This window comes from Podarcis liolepis (genome assembly GCF_965112155.1).
Source record: "Podarcis liolepis genome assembly, chromosome: 1".
In the NCBI taxonomy this organism is placed as follows: Eukaryota; Metazoa; Chordata; class Lepidosauria; order Squamata; family Lacertidae; genus Podarcis; species Podarcis liolepis.
The window spans coordinates 19,019,459-19,037,784 of NC_139554.1; the positions used below are offsets into that span (position 1 = coordinate 19,019,459).

General features: G+C 44.2%; 1 long non-coding RNA gene across 2 annotated transcripts in view; it reads left to right on the top strand.

Annotated features, from left to right (window-relative positions):
* Positions 1–18,326, top strand: part of LOC310685861 — a 40,032-nt gene that overhangs the window by 9,647 nt on the left and 12,059 nt on the right. For both annotated transcript variants that reach the window (XR_014515571.1, XR_014515572.1), the window contains exons 2-3: positions 12,566–12,649; positions 13,675–13,849. This is a non-coding gene — a long non-coding RNA (uncharacterized lncRNA). The remainder of the gene's footprint in view (positions 1–12,565; positions 12,650–13,674; positions 13,850–18,326) is intronic.

Genomic DNA, 18,326 nt, shown 5'->3' on the forward strand with positions numbered 1-18,326 from the left:
TCCAACCCCAATGATATATGGTGCATATACCTTCCAAAAGAGACCATATAACACCGGTTCTGAAAGACCTACATTGGCTCCCTATACATTTCTGAGCACAATTCAAAGTGTTAGTGCTGACCTTTAAAGCCCTAAATGGCCTTGGCCCAGTATACCTGAAGGAGCATCTCCACCCCCATTGTTCAGCCCGGATACTGAGGTCCGAGGGCCTTCCGGCGGTTCCCTCGCTGCGAGAAGCCAAGTTACAGGGAGCCAGGCAGAGGGCCTTCTCAGTAGTGGCACCCACCCTGTGGAACGCCCTCCCACCACATGTCAAGGAAATAAGCAACTACCTGACTTTTAGAAGACATCTGAAGGCAGCCCTGTTTAGGGAAGTTTTTAATGTTTGATGTTTTATCATGTTTTTAATATTCTGCTGGGAGCTGCCCAGAGTGGCTGGGGAAACCCAGCCAGGTAGGCAGGGTATAAATAAGTTGTTGTTGTTGTTGTTTTACTATTATGATGATTATTATTGCTATTTTTTATTGCTATTTTTTATTGCCATCTTTGCACATGGTTGGCATCCATCTGTCTTGGGAGACACTGGAGGCATGTGGCATTGAGGGTACAGTCACACTGTTGAAAGGTAGCAGCACCTGCTGTGGCTGTAGAAACCAATATAGGATGGGGACATGTTTTGTTGGGTCTGGGGCTGATGAAGGCATCGGGTTATGCTGCTGCAGATGCACCATGACATTTCTTCTCTTGCTGCTCCTCCCAGCAGTTAATGCTCCTCTGGTCACTGTTATGGATACAGGAGTTTACTGCCTGTCTCAAGACACTGTGGTCATCTGTAAGGCTCCCTATCTTATTTGCAGACATCTTTGTAATGCAGGGGACGTGGGTGGCACTGTGGGTTAAACCACAGAGCCTAGGGCTTGCCGATCAGAAGGTCAGCGGTTTGAATCCCCGCGACGGGGTGAGCTCCCATTGCTCGGTCCCTGCTCCTGCCAACCTAGCAGTTCGAAAGCACATAAAAGTGCAAGTAGATAAATAGGTACCGCTCCGGTGGGAAGGTAAACAGCTTTCCATGCGCTACTCTGGTTCGCCAGCAGTGGCTTAGTCATGCTGGCCACATGACCTGGAAGCTGTACACCAGCTCCCTTGGCCAATAAAGCGAGATGAGCACCGCAACACCAGAGTCGTCCGTGACTGGACCTAATTGTCAGGGGTCCCTTTACCTTTACCTTTGTAATGCAGAGTTGGCCTCTGCCTGAAGCCAGCTCCCCATAGAACATGTCCTTGAGGATGCTGCCATCTTCCATTCTTTCAACATGGCCAAGCCAACAGAGATATCACTGAGACAGGAGTGCAAATGTGCTGGGAATGTGAGCTTGGGAGAACACATCTTTGTTTGAGACTCTGTCCTGCCAAGTGATGCCCAAAATCTTCCTTGATGCAGCACATGTGGAACGCGTTGATGTATCCCTCCTGGCGGTTGCACGTGGAGTTTCCCCGGTGTGTACACATTCACACACAAACATACACACCCCAGTGTGGCCTGGTCTAATGCTAACTAGGTAGAATTGACTGCACCACTTCATATTGTAGGATGGTCGGCTGGCGGGTTTGTGTGTGCCACGTTTTTTCAAATGCTCCTCTGTGAATAGCTAGTCTTGCTAGCAAAACGTCAATCAGGAACTTTTCTTTTTCTAGGGATTTAAAAAATAATAATAATAGAGAGGTGGAGGGAGCTCTGCTGTCCTGCCCCACCCAATTGTGCCCCAGCACTGCTGCCCCCCAGCATCCCTCACTGGTGTCTACTAGGTTGAAACCCTCAAGGAAGACATGAAAAAAGTGTCAGTCAGAGACAGGGCTTTGAGGGAGGCATTGTGGTCTGAGGAAGATGGATGCCCAGGCAAGAGTCTTAAAGTCGAGGTGGAGGAGTCTGGGAGGGACTCATCTGACCCCTTGGCTCTGAGGCAGGGGCGGAGGAAGGGTGGGGGTGGGCTGCCCTGGGCATCGCCACTGAGGGGGGTGACCAAATGCCGGGCGGCACTCACCATGGGGCCTGCAGCACTCTCAAGCCACGTGTCTCTCCTGGGAGTGACACGGTGGCTTAGGCGCCCGCAGGCTATGCGCTGCCCCAAATGGTTTGCTTACCGCCTCCCCCTAAGCTGTAGGGTGGCTGAGTGGGAGAAGGCAGGCAGACTTCTCTGAGGCCCCATGGAGCGTCCTGCCCAGGCTCGCTCACCCCACGGGTGGCTGCCCCTGCCCCGGGGGGGGGAGGCCATGCAAGCTGCCTCAGGCGCCCGATCGACTTGCTCCGCCGCTGCTCTGAGGTTCACCAGCACAATCCAGTCATGACCGACTCTGGGGTTGCGGCGCTCATCTCACTTTATTGGCCGAGAGAGCCGCTGTACAGCTTCCAGGTCATGTGGCCAGCATGACTAAGCCGCTTCTGGAGAACCAGAGCAGCGCACGGAAACGCTGTTTACCTTCCCACTGGAGTGGTACCTATTTATCTGCTTGCACAGGTGTGTTTTTGAACTGCTAGCTTTGCAGGAGCAGGGACCGAGCAACGGGAGCTCACCCCGTCGTGGGGATTCGAACCACCAACCTTCTGATCGGCAAGCCCTAGGCTCTGTGGTTTTAACTGAAAAACACCATTCAGGTTTTTTGTTTTTTTTTCAGGGGCAGGAAATCCCAAGGTTGGGATCAGACATCTAAACAAATTATCAATTGGCTACTGTGTAGCATCAGCTTTGCTGATGTAGCTGGTCTTTCCAATTATTATCCTGGGGGTTTTTTTAAGAAAAAAAGAAAAGAAATCCTAAATGGGGCAATGGGAATGAAGGTGACTTGGGAATTATGAAGATAATGATTACTTTAAAGAGCCAAGAAGGGAAGGGGAAATAAGTAGAATCTTTGGCTCTTTAAAATTCTAAAATGTATACTTAGGAACCATATATATATATATATATATATATATATATATATATATATATATATATTATCCACTAAGAACCATACTGCTAAAATAATAATAATAATAAAAAAGGTCTGAACAGCAGCTTTCAAATTTATTCAGACTAATGAGCTCGTCTAAATTTTGAGGATGCTAATTCACTGAAGTTGGTTCTGTGGTGGGAGAGAAAAACAACAAGGTTGTCACTGCCTGTGAACAAAGTGAATTGGTTATATGACTGACAGTAGAAATTTCTTTTAACATCAGTAAAAGGAGGCAGAAGTGTCAGGTAAGAGGACAGATGCTGACTTCTCTAGCACTCAGAGAGTTTGTGTACTGCCACTGATTTGATGCCAACTTAATAGGCTCAGCATCGACCAAACATATAGAGAGAAGAAGAAGCAAATGGCTCTAGGAGGGCATCCACACCCTGTCAGATTTAGCCTAACACCCATTCAAGAAGTTTCACATCGCTGTAAAGCTTTCCGTCCAAGGCAGGTCTCTTCCTTTGTCAAAACTTCCCAAGTGATGGTGAATATGTATTTTAGTCGCTTTTGCTTAAAGTGGGGAAATGTATGTACGTATTTAGTTATATGAACACTAATATGCTGCTACTCAACTCATTAAACAAAAACAAAAAAATATCTGAGCAGTTTGCAGCAACTATATACAAAAGCCATACAATAAAAACCACAAATATATAAAAACAGAGATCACCTAACTGTTATAGGAAGACATGCCTTTAATTGCCAGCCTAAGCCTGGCAGAATAAAAAAAGTTTTCAGTAGGTATTTAAAGGTAGAAACAGAAGGCACCTGCTGAATTTCTGTTGGCAGAGTATTGCGTAAGATTGGACTGGTGGCACTAGAATCATAGAATCATAGAATCATAGAATCATAGAGTTGGAAGAGACCACAAGGGCCATCGAGTCCAACCCCCTGCCAAGCAGGAAACACCATCAGAGCACTCCTGACATATGGTTGTCAAGCTTGGCTCCTTGTTGTCAAAGGAGTTTTGCCATCTTGGGGGGGAAACCATTGATCGCATATGAGGTTGTCATGGCAGTGCCTCTGCAGTCTGAGGAATTTGGTCCTGGTAAAAGGCCTTTTTACTGGTGGCACCTCATATGTGGAAGTCCCTGCCTACTGAGGTGTTTCTGGCCCTGTTACTCTGACATCCATCTGCAGATATAATAAAATAATAATAATAATAATAATAATAATAATAATAATAATAATAATAATAGCCATTGAATTGTCAGTTCATTTTTGGGCACATCCCTTAGCCTAACCTACATTACAGTAGTAGTAGTAGTAGTAGTAGTAGTAACAACAACAACAACAACAACAATTTATTTATACCCTTCTCATCTGGCTGGGTTTCCCCAGCCACTCTCAGTGGTTCCCAATAGAATATTATTATTATTATTATTATTATTATTATTATTATTACTAAAGTGATAAAACATCAAACATTAAAAATGTCCCTAAACAGGGTGGTCTTCAGAAATCTTCTAAAAGTCAGATACTTTTTTATTTCCTTGACATCTGATGGGAGAGTGTTCCACAGAGCGGGAACCACTACCGAGAAGGCCCTCTGCCTGGTTCCCTGTAACTTCACTTACTGCAGTGAGGGAACTGTCAGAAGGCCCTCGGCGCTGGACCTCAGTGTCCAGGCTGAATGATAGGGGTGGAGACGCTCCTTCAGGTATACTGGACTGAGGCTGTTTAGGGCTTTAAAGGTCAGCATTAACGCTTTGAATTGTGCTCGGAAATGTACTGGGAGCCACTGTAGGTCTTTCAGGACCAGTGTTATATGGTCTCAGCAGCCACTCTCAGTCACCAGTCTAGCTGCTGCATTCTGGATTAGTTGTAGTTTCCAGGTCACCTTCAAATGTAGCCCCACGTAGAACGCATTGTAGTAGTTCAAGCGGGAGATAACCAGAGCATGCACCACTCTGGCGAGACAGTCCGCGGGCAGAAAGGGTCTCAGCCTGCATACCAGATGGAGCCGGTAGACAGCTGCCCTGGACACAGAACTGACCTGCGCCTGCATGTACAGCTGAGTCCAAAATGACTTCCAGGCGAAAAATCACCCCATTCAGGACCAGAGTGTTCTCCACACCAGCCTGTAGTGGTGTGGAGCAGTGGCGGAGAGCAGACGGAGGCAGGGCTGGCATGTGTCCTGGGGGCGTGGCGTGCTGCCCATAGGGGCGTGGCACCCAGTCCGGGCGGGGGGCAGCCACTAAGGCACCCCACCGGGATCGCGCTGCCAAGGGCGGTGCACTCTCCCTGCACGCCTCTTCCTCCTACAGGGTTGTTGTGGGAGGCAGAGAACCATGTGCACCACCTTGTGTCCTTGCAGTTTGGAGGAAGTTGAAACTGTTACTCATGCCCTGTTATATAAAGACTGTCTCAAGGCAAATCTTTTAAAAAAAATGTAGTATAAACACTGACAACTGGGAAACACTGGTCTGCGTGCGCTCCAGTTGGAGAACAGCCTTTACCAAAGGTGTCATGGGCTTTGAAGACCCTTGAACTCAGGATGCAAGGGAGAAATGTGCTAGGAGGAAGGCATGCTTAGCAAATCCACACTGTGATCAACTCCCACCCGGAAACCAATGTCCCCACTGTGGAAGGACGTGTGGATCCAGAATTGGCTTCCACAGTCACTTACAGACTCATTGTTAAAACTGTGTTTATGGAAGACAATCTTACTTGGCTACGAGTGATCGCCAAAGAAGAAGAACTCTAGGGACCTACATTCTATATTTATCACTCCAATTATGCAACGAACGCCAAGCAGATCTGATGACCACTCCTTAAAATATCTAACAGAGGACAGGGAACCAGAGATTACCTTAAACTAAGAAGACAAGCCCTGAATGAATCTAATGGCCAATGTCTTAACATGCATATTTTAAATTAGCGGTTAAGGTCTTAACCTACATATTTCAAATGTTTTATATCTATATTATCATGCTCTAGCTTATAGAGTTTAATTTTAATCTATGTATATTTACACGCAGTGCTTTTTTTCTTAAAAAATGTTTAGGGGTACTCTCATTTTGACTCAAGAAAATCATCATTTTATAGTTCAAATCGGGAAGAATAAATACAGTAAATGGACAAAAGTACAAAGATTCACAAAATGTTCAGGGGTGTGTGTACCACTGCGTCTGCCCAGAAAAAAGCACTGTTTACATGTTCTCTATTGCTATATATGTCTGTATTTCTGGTCTGTGACCATAATAAATCGATTCATTCATTCATTCATCCTGTTTTATTAGCTTCCCGTCCTTTTTATTTTTTAAAAAACTTCTTTTTATTGAACTTTCCACACATAAACAGGTAGGTAGTTATACCTATTGGTTACAATAAAATAAAATAATACAGAAAGAACAGTGAAACAGAAGAACAACATTCACGCATTATTTTTTTTTACTTTGTATTCTTTATTGAAAAATAAAAAGCACAAAATTACAAGTGCGCAGAGTAAGATGAGACACACAAAAGAAGAAGAAAGAAGAAATAGTACCCAAAACAAAACAGAATAATAAAAAGAGATATTGTGTACATTACAAAAAAAGGGTGTTGTGTTATTGTAGTTCTCATATTCTTGAGGTAAGCTCAACCTAACACCCACCAAAACTCTATAGAATTTCTAAAATTCCCTGTGAATGAGGCAGAAACATTGAAGCCTCTTTCACGAGGGAAGAAATCGTCTGGGAAATTGAAAGGCAGGTTTTGGGACAGCATTAGATGTATCTTCTCCATTTTCTCTCTGGGCCCCATCCCTGCTTCCCTGTGTGGAAGACCTACCCTGTTCCCTCACACAGTGAATCAACATTGGCTTAGGGGTACTTGTTCCCTGAAATAACACTAGAGCAGGAGAAATGTCCTGCAGTGCTGAGAATTTGACCTGTTGGACAAACAGGCTGTAATAATAATAATAAAGTGCTGTTTGCTACGAGTGCATTGGGAGTTTTAAATCATCAAACTAAAGTACCCCAGGCTCTGACAGTAAAAAAAAAATTCATTCAATGAAGGACTCGGCTTCACAACATAATAAATTATATATGACGGGACATATAAAACATTTAAAGATATACAGAAATCCACTGTATTTGTGTGCTGCAGGAGAGTTCAACCCTTGAAGTACTTTTTAATGTCAATCTCGACTATTCAGATGCAGAGGGGAGGGAAAGATGATGGGCGGGGAGCTGGGGGCTAGGAGGAAATAGTCCATTTTCCTCCTGTGAAACAGAAGCAAAACAAACCAGCCAGCTAAGACCCAAATTAAAATAAGCTAGAAACTGACTTAGCAAGATGAATTTATATGTGGTGAGGGGGGAATCTTTGGGGTGAATCATTTAACTATGGGACTTTATTTTTTATTTCAATCTAACATTAGAAAGCAAAACACACACACTGTAGAATAAAAATATTATTTATTAACTACTTAAAATTAATTCCACTAGACTTCTTTTGGCTTATGTGGGAATCTCCTTGTCTGTGGCACGTAGGCCCAAGTCTCTTAGTTTCCATTTTCAACTCGAACCTCCATCTTAAATTGCATAAAACTGCTGGTTCCTAACATCTGCTGCTGAAGGAGAGCAGCTCTTCCATGAACTGTGCTGCTTGTGAATTGAGGTCTGCTGGGAAGGCCCTTTTGGGTGTACCAACACCTAGTGAAGTTCAGAAGGTCATTACTAGAACAGGGCCTTTTCAGTCATGACCCCCAATTACATGGGAAGCTGTCATAGACATACTTCTATTTATTTGTATGCTTCCTTTCCTCAGTTAAACCATGCTCAAGGCAGTTTACAACATGCAAAGGGGTTACACAATTCAAAACACAGCAGAAGGAGTCATAAACAATAAATAGTACATTTAAAATTATACAACCAAATTGAACAATTCCTTCATAAATCATTATAAAGAAATAACAACAACAACAATATCAATAACAGCAAATTAAATCCTGTTAACAAAACCAATACCCCAGCCCAAGAGTTTGTTCAGCAGTCTCAGCAGTCAGTCAGGACCCCATTTTCCCAGGTCAGGTGGAAAAACAGCTTGCAAGGCAGGGAGCAGATCTTCCAGACTTACAGACTCAAGTTCAGTGCAGTCATACCTTGGTTTTTGAACAGCTTAGTTCTCGAACGTTTTGGCTCCTGAACACCACAAAGCAGGAAGTGAGTGTTCCGGTTTGTGAACTATTTTTGGAAGCCGAACATCTGACAGGCCTTCCATGGCTTCCGATTGGCTGCAGGAGCTTCCTGCAGCCAATCAGAAACTGTGCTTTGGTTTCTGAACAACTTCCGTTCAACTTCCAAGGTACGGCTGTATTGTCCAACCTCAGTGACTATGCATGGTTCAAATGGGGTACTTTCGCAACCTTACCTGAAGACACCAAAGACATAAAAAGTATTTGCTCTCCACAAAGCTATGACTCTTCTCTCAATTAGGTTTTCTTTGCCTGACAAAAATGCTTCTTCTTCCCTCCCAACCCCAGGGCTTTAAAAAAATAAATAAATTGATGGCTGGGGAATGTTTGTTTGTTTATTTCATGACATTTAGGTGCCACTTGATTGTAAGAAAAGTTGTCACAGATGAATAGAAGGAAAACCATTAATACCATCCTAATAGCAACAAAGGGACACGGGTGGCGCTGTGGGTTAAACCACAGAGCCTAGGACTTGCTGATCAGAAGGTCGGCAGTTCGAATCCCCGCAACGGGATGAGCTCCCGTTGCTCGGTCCCTGCTCCTGCCAACCTATCAGTTCGAAAGCACATCAAAATGCAAGTAGATAAATAGGTACCGCTCCGGCGGGAAGGTAAACAGCGTTTCCGTGCACTGCTCTGGTTCGCCAGAAGTGGCTTAGTCATGTTGGCCACATGACCTGGAAGCTGTACGCTGGCTCCCTCAGCCAATAAAGCGAGATGAGCGCCGCAACCCCAGAGTCGGTCACGACTGGACCTAATGGTCAGGGGTCCCTTTACCTTTTTAACAGCAAGAACTTTGTTTTTAAGGCATCTTGTCTACCATGACTGGTATCTCTTCACCGAGAAAGCACTCATAAGCACCAGAATTTCCTTGTTAGGATACAGAACGGCTGCGATACACAAATTAGCCCTTTCAGTATGTGATCTCGGAGTTGAAAGTGGTATTTTTCAAAGGCTAAAGACAGCTCCCAACCTGGGCAAATATACACACATATACAGATGCGGTTTGACAAATTTCTGAATACTATCTGTCTGGAGCATAGAACTCTTTATATCCTAACCAGCTCGGACTTTCATGTGGCGGGTCTCCATATGTAGATACGCAAGTATAGTAAACTGTTGTCAACAAGCTAGAAAACAGCCCCCACCCCGGCCTCCATTTTTATGAGAACTAAGTTTCACGGCAGTGTCTAAGTATGCAGACAGATTCATTCATGTGCATTTAACCTTGTGCCAAACCAACATTCCAGAGCAAGCCTTCAGTTAATCACAGCAACATCTGCCAAACTTTCAAGTAGCTTCATCGTGAATGATTTATTTGCTCTTGTTCGGTATCCTCCACCTGTGGTCTCCTGAAACTAGGAAGTATGATAAGCACGGCCAACCATTTATGCGTCAGCTGCTAGGCACCTCATGATGGTATTTGGAATTGTGTCCTGTGTAGCATTAAAGGATAGGGAGTACTGAAAAGCCACGATGAGAGGAAGATAGGGCAAAACTCCACAACACAGTGTCCTCTTGAGAAATCCCCAAGATGTTCATTGACAGGGCTGGCTCAAGACATTTGGGCACCTGAAATGAACCACAAAATGGCACCCGCGCCAGACTGGGAAGAAGGGCCGAGTGAAGATCTACACTATTACAGCCTTGCAGATGATGCTTCCCATTTCACAATTGGGAAATACCACTAAACTTTACAGATGCTGATGTATCTGGAAGCAGCCCTCAAAAACAGGGCTGGTGCTATGCAGCCCAAGTGAATTCTTATTGGAATGTATTAAGAACTGTTTAAACTAACTTTCATCAACAAACCAGAAGCCTTCCAATTTAGGCATCATGGTGGCAAATATTCCAAAGGAACTGAGGAAGGTATTCACGTATTCAACCACTGCTGCGAGAACGCCGATAGCCAAATGTTGGAAGGGAGACAAAATACCAACTAAAATGGAGCGGTAGGTGAAATTATTTGATCAAGTAGAATTGGCAAAGATGACAGGAAAAGTTAGGAACCATACAAACCAAAAGTTTAACAAAGAATGGGATATATACTTATTATATTTAAAGAACAATGCTCCCATATGAAGTCTTTGACGTGCTTTGATTAACTTCTGCAATGTTATATGCTACAAAGATTATAGATAATTTATGATTAGTTAAAGGTCATACAATATGCAGCCAGCAAGGAAACAAAGAACCCATACTGAGGATGTCAGAAATCTCAACGTATCGAAGAACTTTATTTTATATGTAACATTTTTTAAAAAATTTTTATTTGATGTGCTTTGTTTTTTTCTTTGTTTTTTTGTGGTGAGTGGATTCAATATTTAAAATCAATAAACACTGAATTGCAAAAAAGAAGAAGAGTGAATTAAGAACATGGGGTGGCAGGAGTTGCAGTTTTGCTTTTCTCTTATGAGGTGAGAAATGGTTGTTGAGATGTGAGGAATTTATCCGCTTGTATTCTGCAGATGGATTCTTGAGTGGCATTAAAAAGATGCCTCAAAATCTCTTCTTGTCTCCAGTGCAACACATTCCAGACTGACAAAAGAGGTTAAAGATATTTTATACCTATAGCTACAACTGGAGAGGCAGTTCTTGTGTAGCCTATAGCTATCTTTATCCATTCATCTATCTTTATAGATATAGATATACAAACACACACACAGACACACACACACACACACACACACACACACACACACACACGTGACTAAAGGTACCAACATACAACAGGTAGCAGAATCATCCCCAAACTCAACAAACAAATTAGGGTACATTAAATTGGTCTGCCACCAAAGAGTAAACATGAGGAACCGCTGACAAATTTTAGACACTTTAATCCAAAATGGGCCCAAGGGAGAGGTCATATCTCAGTGTTGTGCTTTGAATGTAGTAAATCTCAGATCTAATTGCTGGGATCCAATGCCGGATTTACGTCTAAGCTAAACAAACTATAGCTTAGGGCCCAAAAAATTTAAAAGGAAAAAAAACACTGGATGTACATTTCCAAAATATAAGATAAAAAAGCAAATAAAATAATACCTACATACAGCAACAGTGTTTTGTGTAGGCTCCTATGATGTAAGTAATGGGCCCCGCCTGCTAGCCTGCTCCCTAAAATATCACAATTACTTTGATAAAATACATATTTTGTTATGTGCAAATGGATCTAGATACCTATTAGGCCCATAAATTACCATATAGCATATATTCAACACAAAAAACAGCAACAATTTGTTGTTGACAAAGGACAGCTGGACATGTAAAGGGCCCCATTACCTTCAGTACCTTAGGGCCTCATCAAACCTAAATCCTGCCCTGCTTGGATCTCTAGATGTTTTGCTTTTAAATGGTCTTGGGTTGGGAGGTTGAGGAAGATCTAAACCCCTTGCCTGCCTTCCAACATTTCTCTGATGAGAATAGGGACATCCCATTCAATAATGATAATTTTACTATTTATACAATACACATCATATTGGTTGCCCCAGCACTCTGGACAGCTTCCAACATATATAAAAACATAATAAAACATTAAGCATTATAAGAAAAACTTCCCTATACAGAATTGCCTTCTGATGGATAAATAATGTGTACCCATCGTTCAAAATTTGCCCTTACCTGAATTTTGCAATGTTGTTCTCCAGCTAAATAATGTGTACCCCCAACAAATCATATATTCCCTATATGGATTGGGGTTTTTTTAGGGAATTCCTTTTGGGAATTATAGGGACAGAACTATCCAAACTTTCAAAAACATGCTAGCTGAAGAAGTACTTCCTTTTGTTTGGCCTGAATCTTCTTGAACTCCATACTGAAGAGGAAAAGCTTGATATTCTGAAACCAATTATGAATCAAATCAGTGAGGGGTTTCCCAGCACTATTTCCTACTCAGTGGCAAGTGGTAGGAAAATTCAGACTTGCAGGGCAGAATGCAGGGAGACCAACAGTAGGTGGGGCCAGAGGCAAGGATAGGTGGAGCCAACTAATTCTCAATTTGCCCCATCTTCTTCAAACCCATCTACAAGGGCAGCACTGAAATTAAGGAGGAGCAAACTGACAGCCCGTGGTCTAGTTGCAAGTAAGAGGGCAGGCAGATGGAGACTGTCTGAGTGCAGACTGGGATTGGGGGAATCATAGCATAGCATTGTAGAGGTGGAAGGAACCAGGGCTGACTTTAGCATATGCACCTCCAGGGTGCAAAGATCTGCCCCCAGCGCCCCCAAATTTAGTTTAGCCGCCCCCAAATTAACTTTTATTGAGCTTTTTGGGGGCAGGGGGGAAGTCGAAGTTGTTGACCTTTTTTTAGGGGAGGAGAACTCAAAGTTGTTGACCTTTTTTGGGGGGAGGAAAATCACTCACCTGTAACTGCTTTTGTTTCCTGACTCGTCAGTGATATTTGATGCTACGGAGTAACAGAGCGACGGAGCAGGAGCAGGGCTTTTCACTGCCGCCAATCGAGAGGAACCAGTATACAGTAGGTATACATTTGGTGCCCCCCAGAATTTGGCGCCTGGGTGCCCCGCACTCCTTGCACCCCCTGAGGGTCCTTTAGTCCAAAATCCTGCAATGTTGGAATCTCAACTAAAGCATCCATGACAGATGGTCCTACAACCTCTGCTTAAACCCCACGCATACTGTTCTCCCTTGACCCAAATGTACCTGCCTCCACTGTTCCACCTGCATTTCTTTGAGAGATAAATATTGTCATATGGTGTTACTGGAGGTTGAAAAACCAAGCACATCATAAAGGCCATTGTATTGAATGAGGTGCCCAAGATATCCTGGTGAACCTCTGTTCTTTTTCTAGGAGGGAGCACTATTATGCAGCAAACATTCCTCCTTTCCTGAAGCAGCTCTGTTGGCTGCGATAATCTCACGTGGTGAATATCCGGCACAACATTAATTATTATCATTATTTCCCTTGTAAGGCTTTATAAAACATTGCTAACCTGAGAAGCTGAATGGGGAATGCTTTTTGCCAGCAATCTAAGTTACGAGCAGAAAGAGCCTCTTGGAAGGGAACAGTATATCAAGCTCACAAGTGCAAGACACATATTTATTATATGATTCGCTTCAGCCTTGTAGAATGAAAGTGGGAGTAATAAAATGTGTGCGGGAGAGTGTGCAAACTGTTGCATCCTCTGAATTCATTGAAGATGACGTGAAAAAGTTGTTTGGATGCTTTATTATGTGTGGGGATCCTATAAAAAAATAAAATAAAAACCCAGCTTGGCTGCTTCCTGGAAAGAAAAGTGGTCAAAGATAAAGATGAACCTGATGGGGTTGACACCGCAATTAAACTTGAAAACATTTTTTTTATGTGCGCATTAAAAATCATGTTCAAACCAATAAACAAAATGAATAAACACAATATCATTGTACGGGGATTATGTATCTATAAAAACAGAACACAAGGCTCCTGCTCTCCCTTGCTCTCTCCCTCCTGTCCTGTGTCAGCTGTGCTCAGTTTACTGCAAAAGATATGTGATTTTATTGCAGGAGGACTTTGGGAAAAGGGATCCCTGAGCTTTGTATGAGCCAGTAAAAAAGTCTGTCAGTCTGCTAACGCCACCTGTCTGATTTAGCACTGGGAAGGCTCCATGAAAGACCAAAGGACCTATGCTTAACTGAGAATCCATGATGGGTGTCAGAATGTAAAGGTAAAAAGCTGAAGGTAAAGAACCCCTGGACAGTTAAGTCCAGTCAAAGGTGACTATGGGGTGTGGCGCTCATCTTGCTTTTAGGCCGAGGGAGGTGGCGTTTGTCCACAGACAGCTTTCCGGGTCATGTGGCCAGTATGACTAAACTCCTTCTGACGCAATGGATAAACGTGATGGAAACCAGAGCACACGGAAACTCCGTTTACCTTCCCACCACAGCAGCTATTTATCTACTTGCACTGGTGTGCTTTCAAACTGCTAGGTTGGCAGGAGCTGGGACCGAGCAACGGGAGCTCACCCCGTTGCGGGGATTCGAACCACCAACCTTCTGATCGGCAAGCCCAAGCTCAGTGGTTTAAACCGCAGCACCACCCGTCCATTTCCTACCAGTTATGGAAGGAGGGGTGTGGAATGAAAGGGAAATTCATGCATTCAAAACCCACGACCACCTCTCCATTGACATTCTGGAGCCTTTCTCTCCAGAGGTATAATGTTTATTTGAGTAGTTATCTATTTAAGATATTTTTTAAGCTGCCTTTTAAGTCAACAGCTGTCACAAGGTGAAGCCCATTTAAAAAATGCAATAGTCATCATCAGAGATAAAACATACGGAGCCAGCATTAAACCTACAACCCTATTCTCGTAGGATGATAGGAAGCTGCTTATACTGAGTTGGACCCATTGGTTCATCCTGCTCACTATGGCCTGCACTGACGAGCAGCAGCAGATCTCCAGGGGTTCAGAGCTACCTGGGGATTGATCCCGAGTCCTTTTGACACTGACCTATGACCCCTTTACCTAGGAGGGAATCATAGGGACCATAAGATACTTTGGAGCTTGCTCTCTAACCCTGACACCCTACCAGTGCTGGTAGGGCCAGAGTAGGGCCAGAGAGGGGTTTCTGGTAGGGCCAGAGAGGGGCATATGGAGGGCAGTTTAAAGGTGTGTTGGGGGGGAGAGGGAAACACATTAGAGCCAAAGAATCCAGAGTCATTTCAACTCCCATTCTCTTCCAAATCAGGGAGAGGCTTAGAGTACCTCAGGAGACTACCTGATCAAAATCTCTCTTCTTTCACTCTGTGGGCTTCAGCAGTGATGGAATTTGGGCTCTCAAATTTCAGCAGCGCCCTGTGCAACTCTAAAATTTGGTGCCCCCAACCAGTGGCGTAGCGTGGGTTGTCAGCACCCGGGGCAAGGCAAGTAATTTGCGCCCCCTAACCCGTGGATTTGCACCCCCTAACCCGTGGATTTGCGCCCCCTAACCCTAACCCCCAGATGTTGCACCCGGTGCGGCCGGCCCCCCTGCACCCCCCACGCTATGCCACTGCCCCCAACCTCTTGTACTTCATTCTACAGTGTTGTTTCGATGTGCCTTGTACCTCTGGCTCCAGAACACACACCGCCCCCCCCCCCCGACATCCCAGAGGAACAAAAAGGTTTGGGATCCTGCACCTGCCCCACACCCCAGCAAGCTCCCTACTGCAAACAGGATATTTTTGCAGGTGTACTGGGGGGAATTCGGTAGCATCTCGTTAAATTAGGTAGTATCCCATTAAAACGCAAACAAAATCAAATGCCTCCCCACAACAGTCAAACACACCAGGAACAGATTAAGAATACACACACACAAAGAGAAAGCAAGTAAGTAAGAGTGTGTGTGTGTGTGTGTGTGTGTGTGTGTGTGTGTGTGTTCTTTCTCTGTTCCTGAATTATACACACATATAGTTTGCCATGCTCATGAAAAGCTGCCCAACAGAAGTCAGATAAAATAACTAGAGAGTTTAATATGATTTCCGCTGGAAGAAAAGCTGGACCAGATTTTTAAAAAATCCATATCTTAATGATAGGTAAATAATCCTTTAGTATCTCAGATGTACATGCTACAGGCAGGAACTTTCTATTCATGAACACTCTTTTATTCTTGTATGCTATTACCACCCGAGATATTGCCATATTGGAAGATACATTCTTACACTGATAAATAGACTGCATAAACAATATGTGCCCCCACCTCCTTAAGCAAGATAATGCTAGCACATTTCAACAATAATGGCTCCCCTGCAGCAGACTAAAGCCCCCCTTCTTTTTCTAAATGCTAACAAGTACAGCTCTGAGGTTGCCCACGTAATGAAAAACAGGGGTGAAATAACCGCAGTGCATTGAATTTCCCATGCCTCGCCTCTTCCATCTTGGGCGATAATGCGGCTGATTTCTTTATCCCCATGTATTCCGACGGAAAAATGTCTGTGTGCTTATTTCTGCTAAACATCTTCCGCTTTCTCTCTCTCTATTTAAATAATTCTCAGTCAGGTGTCAATAAAGTTTCTGAGAGCCATGCATATATTGGCGGGCTACTCCATTTCAAAGGTTGAAAGGAGACTGCAACCCCGCAGTTGGTAGTGCCATAAGTCCCTGCATGGTGCACTGTAGAGTAAGCTGCTAAGAATAACTTGCAGCTCTGCATGGGGCCACCAAATTCTCTTCGATAAGTTGACCCGAGAAAGCTGAAAATAAATATGTCCATTATTGTCAGGAGTGGCTGAAGGCTGAAGGGGTGAGTGGCTGAAGGCTGTCTCTGACTTCTCTTGCCTGCGTAGAATGTCACTGAACTCCCATAATGCCTCTTGGGGTGCATTCCGACATGGGGAATATTGTGCTATCTTTCCTGATTATAATGCTAGAGTTTCTGACCCATTTTCTAATGTTCCTCTCACACTCCAGTATCTGTTGTGTTGTTGAACTAACATATCAGCACATCATGCAAGCCCTCCAACATGTCCAGGCCCCAAACCAGGATGTGTGTGTTTTGGGCTGAGCTCCTGGGCGAGTCGCTTGACCCGTGTGCCATTGTAACCCCTGAAAAAGTCATTTTTTTGGGGGGGTGAGATCATGGTGACCAAAATGGCTGCCATGCTCTCACACGAAAAAACAGGATGGCACACTTTTCCCAGGACAGTTGAGGGACATGTGTCACCATCACCCCCTGGGCTGGTTGTAAGTAAGAAGGTAGGCAGGCACAGCCTGGCTGAGAGCAGACAGAATCTTTTGGGACAGTGTCCCATTTGCCCTACTTGACCAGCCCCTTTTGATTTCAATCTACCTCCTTCCAACTAAACAGTTGCACGTGATTTTAAAAATTGAAGCTTTTGGTAAAAGGACAATAGCGGCCTTCAAGGACTCATCAACACATATTTTGCAGGATAGCTACTTACCTGGTCTTAACGTTATTTTTTTCTTCAAAAAAATTAATCCCCAATATTTTATTGGAGAAAATCTAATTCTTGATAAGGCCTAGTCACTTACCAGATGAAGCTGATTTGTTCAGCTCTGGTTGTTAGTCTAGAAAGCCGTGAGGCCTTGGAGAACAATACCATGAACTCCTATCAATGATCAGCATATTTTGCTCTTAAATTCCAATCTGTTTATTTTTAAATAATCTAAGGAGCCCAGTAATCACATGGCATCCTGGAGACTGTAGGAACACGGAAAGGTGTGTTGGTCCATAGAAAGCATTGGTCCATCTGTGTATGCCACCTGGCAGTGGAACTCAAGAGTTTAAGATGCTCCCAGATCTACCTGGAGATGCCAGGGATTGAACCTGAGAACTTCTGCATGCAAGAAAAGATACTCTACCGCTGAGCTATGGAAGCACCAGAGCTGCCATTCTGCAGGCGTAGAGAGAAATCTCTGATGTCAGAGAGGGGGATCCAAAGTCAGGGGCCCCATCCTTGTCACTGCAGACACTTCTGGGTCTCTGGCTGTATGAATCTTGGAGCTCTGAATAGTGTGTGCACTGTGAGCTGCTTGGGTGTAGATCAAGGGAAGCCATTGGATCCAAAGGATCCTTCCGGAGCTCCCTGACACACCTCCAAACCTGAGATCAGATCAAACTGCCAACCCAGGAACTGACATAGTTCAATCTTACTTATTTCTCCTCCATTTTTCCAAATGGTAGGGAGATTGTTTACTTTAAGAAGGAAATAGAAACGGATGGAGGAGAGAAGAGCACTTTTCTGCCCTCGCTTGTGAGAGCCTGGGCAAGCCACTGGAAGCAGAAATTTTAGCCACCTGCGGTTCTCCTCCCACAGTGGCCTTGGGCAAGGTCTTCAGCTCAGTGGTCAAGCATTTGCTTTGTACCCAGAAAGTCCTGGGCTCCAATCCTCAGCATCTTCAGTTGGCATGGGACAGACCCCCTCCCTCCACGCCGGTAAAGCTGGAGAGCTGCTGGCAGTCAGTGCAGACAATAGTGAGTTAGATGGTCTGGTTTAGTATAATGCAACTTCCTATGGATTTCATCTGAAAGGACTACAGTGGTACCTCGGGTTACATATGCTTCAGGTTACATACACTTCAGGTTACAGACTCCGCTAACCCAGAAATATTACCTCGGGTTAAGAACTTTGCTTCAGGATGAGAACAGAAATTGTGCGGTGGCAGCGTGGCGGCAGCGGGAGGCCCCATTAGCTAAAGTGGTGCTTCAGGTTAAGAACA